The following is a 9,162-nucleotide window of genomic DNA, read 5'->3' as shown; positions in this document are numbered from 1 at the left end:
TGCGCAGTTCTCCCCCGAAGCCAGGACGGCCAAGCGCACATGCGCACTGCGTGCCCACACCGAGGGCGCCGACCCGCCGCGGCCTCGCGGGGCGCAGCGCGCCCGCGCCGCTCGCACGCCCATACCGCGCATGCGCCTGCCGCCCCGCCGCCGGCAGCGCTCCGCCCCCTCCCCGCGGCGCGCAGGCGCAGTGCCCGTTGTCTCCCTGCGCGGGGCTGCATCTCCGCGGCCGCGCTGCCCGGCCCGGCCCGGCGGACGGAGCGGCGGCGGCGGCGGCGGGGGGGGGAGCGGAGCGGAGCGAAGGGCGGCTGCGAGCAGCGCACCCCGGCTGCGCCCCGCCGGAGGTAGGAGCTCGGCTCTCCGCCCCCCCCCCCCAGTGTGTGTGGCGTTGAGGGGGACGCACAAAATGGCGGCGGGCGGGGGCGGCCGGGCCTCCCGGCGCGGGGACGGCGCCTTCCCGCAGCGCCCACGGCCGCCCCCGCTCTCCCGCCGCGGCCCCTCTTCGCCCGCCGGTGCGGGCTGCCCGCTCCGTGCCGGCCTCGGGCGCTGGTTGCTGCCGGCCGCCTCCGCGCAGCCGGGTGGAAGCGGGGTGCTGCGCTGCGGCCGCCGTTGTTCCTTTATTGACTGCGCTAGCGAAGGGATGCGGCGGGTGCGGAGCTGCCCCGCCCCTGCAGCCCGCCCTGCGGTTGGATTTCCTTGCGGAGCCCAAGGCAGACGGGTACGTCGTGTAAACCGGCGGCCCGACGTTTGCCCGCGCTGCGGCGAGGCCGTGGCAGCCCGCGCCTGGGTTTAACGAGTTCCGTAACACGGCGTCTGTTTGCTCCGCCTCGGCTTCTGTGCTTCTGTCAAGTTAGGGGAATGCGCCGTTTGCTTCCTCGTTCTCGCCTGTGCTCTCGCTCCGTCCTGGCGCCTTGCCGCGAAAGCGCAGACCCCTAACCAGATCCGCAAACGCAGCGCGCTGAACCGAAACAAAGCTGTCTGGCCGCTTGGACGCAGCGGTTTCGGCTTTGAAACTGGCCGTTGGGTGAGGCAGTACTCGCTCTGGGTAGCTGCAGAGATTGGTTTCCGTTGCCGTGCCCTTCAAGAGCTCGGAATGTGGACGTGTGGCCCCTTGTGCTTGCATGCTGGGATTAAAACGATAGCTTTACGATTTCTTGGCTTTGCAGACAGTAGTAATTAATCTGAATTGGTCAAAGTAACCAAAACGGCAACAACAATTCTTTTTACCCAAGGCAAAGTGTTTTAGCACCGTAGTGCAATCTGGTTTGTAGAGCTTACTCAGGAACCCCGCGTGTTTGGAGACAGGACCTTTTTTTTGTTTTGCAACACATACCACTTCAGTATTTTTGCTCAGTTACAATTATTTTAATGCAGCAATGTAATTTCAGTTGTTAGTTTCTTTTTCTATAGGGTTGTTTTCACAAGTACGTTCTGAAAAGGCCGAACCAATCGTCCGTCCTGGTTTGTAGCCCAGAGTTGTTGCTGAAAGGCGTGTTCAGTTTTGGATTGTGCTCCTCTCTCTGGTATGTGGTCATTCACTGGACGTTCGAAATATTAAATTACAGCTGTGTTGCGAGGTCTTCAAGAGCGGGGTGAGGTCATTATTTTCACTATTGAGAAGGCACTCTTCAAGGACAAGAAGTATCTTTAATTGCATTTTTTTCTAATTAAAAACCCCCACAATCTGCCAGAACTGAGCAGAATAATCACGCTGCCTTGAAGGGTGGAGGACGTAAGGGACCGGACCGATCTCTTCTCCGAGTTCTCTGACAGCTGCTGTAGCTCGGTGGTGTTTCTCCAGGGGTGGGGTCCCCCCAGAGCTCGCCGCGCCCCGCGGTACCGCTGGGCTGAGTTCCTTCTCTTTCCCACGGGCCCCGCAGGTTGGTTTTGGGGCTGAGCTGCCTGGAAGCTCAGCCGTCCTCGTGTCCTTGCCAAACAAGGAGCTCTTCTGTGCGTGAAACAGGAAGAACGTTGAAACTTTTTTTTTTTTTCCTCAGTGTTGCACATTTGAAGGTAAATGAAATGTTTTCTTATTTCTTTGCCATCGAGTTAAATATTCTGAATGGAGTTTTAGGGTTTTTTTTTAGTAAGTTTTAGGCAGAAGTATCAGTATTTGCTCTCTGTGTTCCCGGGTGCGTCTCCACATCAGGCGTGCGGAGCTCTGCGCTGCTTTTGGCTGGGACTGAGTTAATTTTTCTTCCTCGCAGCGGGTGTAGTGCTGTGTTTTGGGTTTCGGACCAGAACGATGCTGATAACGCTCCGATGTTTTAGTTGTTGCTAAGCAGTGCTCACGGTAAGTCAAGGAGGCTTCAGCTTCTGGTGCTGCCCGGCAGCGCGAGGCTGGGGGTGCCCGGGGAGCTGGGAGGGGGCACGGCTGACCCCAGCCGGCCAGAGGGATGTTCCAGACCATGGCCGCAAAAACTGGGGTGGAGGAAGAAGAAAAAGGTGATTTTGGCTGCCGGAGCGGCCGTTGCTCGGAGCCTGACTGGGCGCTGTCTGCCTGTGGGAGGTGGTGAGGAATGATTGCCTTTGTGTATTTTGTTCCTCCCCCCGCCTTCCTTCACCCGTCAGATTGTCTTTACCGGTGTGCCTGGCTGCGGGGCAGCACACCGCATCCTGTCTGGAGCTCAGCGAGGGGCTCAGGGGATCGAGATACGGCAGATTTGCTCAGAGTGCGCTGGACTGAGTGTGTTGCTGTTTCGCCGCTACGGGCTGCGGCTGTGAAACGCAGCTCTCGGCCCTCGCCGCGCGCTGCGGTGTTTGTGTTGCCGGGGGAGCCCGTGAGAAGAGCGGTGCTTTGGGCCGGGCCTGGCGTTTGGCCTCTGCGTTGCTGTCGTCCCCGTGCTCCGGGAACGGCCCCTGGAGACAAGCAGCGGTTACGCCCTCCTCCTCCTCTCCTCTGGGACGGATCCTGCCGGCCTTGTTGTGATGGCCCCTCAGCTCCCTGAACATCCCGGTGTAACCGAGACCTTCACAGCGCTGCGTACTGCGGATCCGTTTTGATTTTGGCTGTCGTTTGGTGCCTCCTGCCGCCGGCGCCCCGCGTCTCGTCAGACTCTGCATCCGCTGATCCCGGTTCAGCTCTCGGTGGATCCGCCGGGACCCGCCTGGCTGGGGACGGCAGAGGGACCGTGCCCTGTGGCAGCTGGCTCCTGGGTGGCGCGGCGCGTGGGAGAACTTGGGCCGGTGCCTCGCGCGGCTCTCACCTCGCGCGGCCTGGGAGTTTGTGCCCGAGCAGGCGTGTAATGCTGCCGGAGCGGCAGACGCCTGAAGGAGGGGCGCCTTGCCCCTGCCCGAGGAGACAGCGGCTTCTCCTGCGGTGGTGGGACCTGGCCTGTGCTTGCCAGGCCCGCGCTCCGCGCCCTCAAAGGAGCCTGAGGGGCCCTGGCTCTGAGGAGAACACAAACGGACGCCGTGGCTGAACCAGAGCCTGGCTCCCGCTGGCTGCGTCTGCGCTGTGAAGGGTGCCACGCAGAGTCAGCCTTTCCCCGCTCAGCGCGCGCTGCGTGTCGCCCCCCGATCCCTCTGCGCCACTGCGGGGAGCGCATGAGGAAGAGTGCCGTCTCGCACCTGGCTCCGGCCCACGCGGACTGCCGGAGCGAACGGCTGAAGAGGGCTCCGGCCAGGAGCACTGCTGTTCTGCTTGCTGTCGAGCCCTTCCCCGCTGCAGCAGAAGGGCTGAGGACGCCTCTCCTCCTCCTCATCGTGACGAAGGCACGGCTGGCTGCTCCGGGAGGAGTCGGTGCTCCTGCCGGGAGCAGGGTGGCTTTGGCTCTGGGCAGGACGAGCGCAGTCCGGGATGAGCGGCAGCCCGAGGCAGGCGGCTGGTGTGCCTGCGCGTGCTCCGTCCCTTGGGCCCTTCCCTGAGGAAGGGCGTCGGTGCAGCCGGAGCTGACCGCCCCGGGGGGGCGCACAGCCCTGCTTTTTGCCGTGGGCTGACCTGAGCAACGCTGGAACCGGGTGAAGCCCCTCAACGTCCCCCGTACGCTGACAGCGGCGCTGCACTGGGCAGCGCGGCGGAGGGCAAAGAACAATCCAGGTCCTTCTGAAGACTGGCTTTGCCGCAAAATAAAGTGAAACAGGGGACCTGCAAAAGAGACGCAGTTCTTGGGACTGGAGTGGGAAGATGGACATCATCGCGTCCCAGTGGGTACGGTCGCCAACGTAACAGCCGACAGAAAAGGAACGGCAGCTTTCCTAGGCGCGCGGGGTGCTGGGTCACAGTCAGCTTGCGAGTCCTCCGCTGAGTAACCCGAAAGCGGAACGGTTTCAAGCGCAGCCTTGCAGCAGGCCCTCGAGCCGATCCGGCAGATGGTCGGTGTGGTCGCCCTGGGGCGGGACCAGCTGTGAGGAGCGTGCTCCGCACCGCAGCCGGGAGCGCGGCCTCCCCGGGAGCCTTGGGCAGAAAAACCCTGCGGAGACCCCGGGCCCGCCCCGGGCTTTGGGAACGTTTGCGAGTTGTGTCGCCGGGTTGTACGGGACGGGATGGAGCAGGCGCTGCGTTTGGGGTGCGCGGCTGAGCCGGTGGAGGGAAGCAGCGAGGTTTTGGCTGTTGCGGGGCGGTGCTTGCCCAGGGTCACGGCTTTCTTCCCTGCGTGGGGGTGGGCAGGGGGCTGGGAGGGACACGGCTGGGAGAGCTGACCTGAGCTGGCCAAAGAGCTGTTCCGTACTGTGCGGTGTCTTGCCTGGCGGTAAAAACTCGGGGAGAGGAGGAAGAAGAAGAAGAAGAAAGGGCTTTTTTTTGACTTCCAAGGTCATGAGTTTTGAGCTTGTCGCCCGTGGGAGGTGGTTAGTGGTTCCTTTGCTTTGCTCGTTGCCCCCCTTCTGGGGAGGGGTCTCGGTTGGACTGTTCTGTTTTAACCCGTGGGTTTTCTTGCTTTTGCTCTTCCTGTTCCCTCCCTGCCCAGCTAGGGTGGGGAGCGAGCGGCCGAGCTCAGCCCCCGTGAGTGTATATCGTCATGTTCTCGTTTGGGAAACCTTCGCTTCTGTTGCTTTTCGCTGGGTGTTTCTGTATTTGGGATACCCACGTAATGGCTTTGTCAGTGCCTCGCTGATGCTTGCCAACACGGGTTTTCGGTTCAGCTCGCGCGGTTGCTCGCTCCGTGCACCAGGTTGATGTCACCGGTCCGTATACCCAGAGCTCGGCTCGGCTTCCCTGGGGCCAGCAGTGGGGCAGAGCTCGGGGGCAGCCGCTTCGAGCTGGAGCGCTCCCAGTGACCTGCCCTGCGGTGGCTCCCGCTCTGGGATGTTTTTCCCGGTATTGCCAACGAGGAGGATACGGAGGCGGGAGTGAATTACAAGTTAGCACCTCAGATTTCTGCAGTCCTGCTCTGGGATTTGTTCTGCTGGGTGGTTCTGCTTTTCGGGAGGTGCTCGTTGGGTATTGGTAGGGCGTGTAGTGGGACGCACGCAATAAACTGGTGTTTGTTCCAAATGGCAGTAGTTAATGAGTTTTTGTAGGTTTGGAGGAAAGCAAGGAACAGATCATCTGTTTGTTTTTCAAGCTGTCCTGATGTGTGTAGTTGATTTGGTCTTTCTAGGGAGGAGGTCTTGACTTAGCTGAAACCCGAATTCCTGGTACTTGGGGTCTGTGGGGAAATACTGGCAGATGGGCGGGGGGGATTGTAAACACGCTGCAGTGACTTGCAGCTGGGCTGCAGAAAAACACCTCCGTCGTGCTCCTGGCCCTTTAGCCTCCTGCGCTTGTCGTGTGGAACATCTGCGTTTGGGTAGCGCGGGCCTGTGACAGACTCGGAGGCGCCCCATCCAACGCGCCTGCGATTGTGCCCCGCTGCGGGAAGGCGGTGCACCGCACCTGCCTGATCCCCGATCCTCGGGGGAAAACGGGGTCCCCACTCATGCGCCTCTGCCCCGCTGCTGCTTCGGGGATCCCCCCGTCCGCGAGGCGCTGAAAATACATTTCCTCCTTTCATTTCATGCGTGGTTTTGTGGTTGTTCCTGTGTCCTACGTGTGTCAGCTCACACAGGGTCTGGAATTTACGTTGCTGCTTCTGGACCAACGGGGATGGAGGAGCCTGGTTTAATGCTTAATGTCCGCTTAAAGCTGGGCGTCCAAGAAGATGGAGGTGGGCACGGCTTGCTTTAGTTTATTTTCCTTCTGCTGGCGTCTCGCGTGCTTTACGCTTTGTGTTCGGGTTGTGTGAGGTAGCTGTGAGTTGGCACTGGCTCTGGCTGGGTCGGAGTCAGCCGTCCGCGCTCCACCGGTCCCGGTCGCACACGCTGGTGAGCGGTGCTTGCGCAGTGTCCAGGCATTTTCCGGCTGTGCGCCCCCCGGAGTAGGCTGGGGTGGGCAGGAGGCCGGGAGGGGGCACGGCTGGGACGGCCGAGGGGACGTTCCATACGGTGTCGTGCCACGCTCCGCGGTACGAATGGGGTGGAGGAAGAGAGGGGCTCGCCGCTGCGCCGTCGCCGTGGCCTGAGCGCGTTGGCGGCGGGTGAATATCTGATTAGCAGTGGCCTTGGCCTCTGCAGAGTGCCTGCGTTCCCAAAGTGTCCCTGTGCTGAAATGCAGTCCTTGCCTGACTGCTTTATTAGCTTATTTAATTAGCGCGTATCCAGAACATTCGATGGCGTTTACGGAGGCGAATCGGCAGAAAGTGGTCCTTCCCGTGTCTGTGAGAGACTGTGTGCTCGGGTAACGCCTTCTCTTCCGACTAGAGAAAGCAGCTTCCCCGTTCCTGGGAGCTGTCACTTAACCCTCCCGGTTTGTTTGTGGTTGATTCCTGCGTTGCACGCCTGGCTTAACGCTGACAGACAGCTGACCGCTGAACCCCACAGCTTCAAGACATAGGTACCTTTTTATTTTTCTTTTTTTCCTCCCCCTTGGCACTGCAAGCTTGAACTCGGCGGTGTTGCTGGGCAGTGCTGCATCTCCCTTTTTCTGCTTGCAGGTCGTCTGCTCGTATTTCCTCAGATCTGCTGGTACCCGCTGCTGTTGGCTGTTGCTCCCCGTACCTGCGAGAGAGAGGAGTTTTCGGCGTGGTTTTGTTGGCTTGCCTCCAGATGGGTTTAGTGTCGGCTTTAACGTCCCTCTCGGGTCCCTCTGGGTAGGTGGCCTTAGCTGTGCACGCGGAGGCTCGGCCGGCAGGCTAGGGAGAGTTTGCAAATGCAAACCGGTTCCTTCCTTGAGCGCCCTAAGGCTGGTGGGGTTCAGCAGAGCGCTGGGCTAGGCGTTGGCGGGCTCGCTGCTCCCGCAGGACAGCCAAAGGGTGTTTGCTGCCCAGACGGGCGTGGGGAGCAGGGGGCCCGCTGCTCCCTGAAAGGGCTCCTCCGTGCCGTTAGGTCGCTGTCGTCCGCTGATGTCATCCATCCCTCAGCACCGCCTCCTTGTTTGGTTTTCTCTTCAGGATTTTTTTTTGCCGTTCTCAGTTGGTGTTTTCCTGCAGAATCCTTGAGCTGCAGGTGGCACCTGTCTGTCTCTGCCTGTGATCCTGCTCCCCCCTCGCCTTTTTTTGACTCTCTCTGCAGACTTGCTGCAGCTCTAGCAGCGTTCTCTGCAGCCTGGCCGAGGTTACGCGGCTGGGTGGAGCAGAGGTGGGCCTTGGATCCCTGAAACAGGCAGCTGCGCCTCTGGGGAGGGAGGAGGGCTGGAGGGAGCGAGGGGAAAGGCTGCTTCTGGCTCCTCCAGCCAGGGAAGGTGCAAGGCCGTCCTGCACGCAGCGCGTGGGCACGTGTTGGCATTCCGGCCCTCCGCTCGGAGGCTGCCGGAGCTTTTAATTTCTCTGTCTGTATGGAGAGGCTGAGCAAAGTGGGCTGACGAAGTCAGGGAAACGGGAAGGGTATGATGTGGCTTTTCTGTGATTCTCTGAAATGCGAAGTTTCAAGGACTGCTTTTTCCAGGGGTCACCTGAGGACAGTGCTCTTCAGGGACCTCCACCTGGTTTTCGTTCGCTTAGGATGAAACATCAACTGTGAGACTAGCGAGCGTGTCGCTGCACCAGAAAAAGCAGTCCAGGGGCTCACAGACACACCCCAAACAAAGCGGCTTGGGAAGAGGAAGGTGAGGCTCCGGCCTTGAACGTCCAGACCATTGTTTCCTGAGTCTTGGCATCGCTTTATCTCTCAGCTGTCACTTCCAGCATTTCCTTTGGAAGGTGGGTCATGAGGCCCAGCCGCTGAAGGCGTCCCCGCGCGCTTGCTGCCGTATGGCGCTCGACTGGATGTCGGAGGAGAATCTGAGCGTAGAGCTGCCACGGGGAGGAATGCAGCGTAAGTGTCTGGTCTCCGTTTCCTAGGACTTCAGGTGCAGGCGGGGCCGGGTGAGGAGGAAACGGCGGTCTGAGATGTGCTGAAGTGTGTTTGGATTGTTGTGGGTCCGAGTGACGTCCCGAATGTGTCCCTGCAGGTGGGTCTTGGAGTTGTTAAGGGCTGTACGGCACAGACCTGGATGTCTTAAAACCTCAGCTTTACGGTTATTTTGTGCTCGCGTGTTGAATTCTTTCACGAGCTGGCCTTCCGGTCACAGGAACTGCAGACCTGTCCTTTGTATTTCTTCGGTTGTTAGCATCGACGGAGAACCCAACCGCTGGTGTTTGAGGGAGAGATTCCCAGCACGCATTCTCTCGTTCCCTGACCCGGGAAGGTAGTTTTAAACGCTGGTGCCGCGTCTCTGGCTGTGGTGCGTGTCTCCCAGCACCGCAGTGGCTGCGGAAGTGGCTCTCAAGGCCCTGCTTGTCGAGGAGCATCCCCCTCTGCGACTGTTGATGATGTGGGAGGGTAAGGTAGCAGGCGCGCCGTCGCCGTGTCCTGAACAGACCGCAGCGTTCTGTTTGCCGATGCTGAGAAAAGTCTCTGACTATTTTGCTTAATTAACATCCCGGGTAAAATGACGTTACAGCATTTAGACTGTTAACTGAGGAGAGTTTCAGGACTTGGGAGAAAGAGCGTTAACTTACAGCGTGGTCTGTGGCGTCAGGTACGGCCGCAGTTGAAGGCGGGTACTGGAGCTCGTTTTGGAGTACTGTTGCCGAAACAAAGCCTTGTAACTTGCGGCGGTGGCTCAGGACGCTGCTGTGGGCGCAGACCCCGTCACAGCACGCTGGTGACAGCGGGCTGCGCTGCCTGGAAATCTCTTGCTTGAGTGGTAAAAATTCTTCCAGTGGAAGTCGTGCTTTGCTCCAGAACAGATCCCGAGGGAGATTC

The 9,162-nt window shown here is 60.2% G+C and overlaps 1 protein-coding gene across 3 annotated transcripts in view; it reads left to right on the top strand.

Moving 5' to 3' along the window:
* The first annotated feature begins 222 nt into the window (after positions 1-222).
* The window catches only part of ZNF638 (zinc finger protein 638), a 44,959-nt gene continuing 36,019 nt past the window's right edge, over positions 223-9,162 (top strand). The window contains exon 1 of one of the 3 annotated variants that reach the window (XM_086746365.1): positions 223-344. The gene's annotated coding sequence lies outside the window, so the exon portion shown is untranslated. Of the gene's footprint in view, positions 345-4,032; positions 4,156-8,181; positions 8,230-9,162 lie in introns of those variants that run through there. The other 2 variants (XR_015258395.1, XM_086746366.1) reach the window with 2 other exon arrangements.

This window comes from Chlamydotis macqueenii, chromosome 4 (assembly GCF_036417535.1).
Source record: "Chlamydotis macqueenii isolate bChlMac1 chromosome 4, bChlMac1.mat, whole genome shotgun sequence".
NCBI classification, from domain to species: Eukaryota; Metazoa; Chordata; class Aves; order Otidiformes; family Otididae; genus Chlamydotis; species Chlamydotis macqueenii.
Note: the sequence above shows the minus strand (reverse complement) of the source record. Positions and strands in the feature narration are given on the sequence as shown.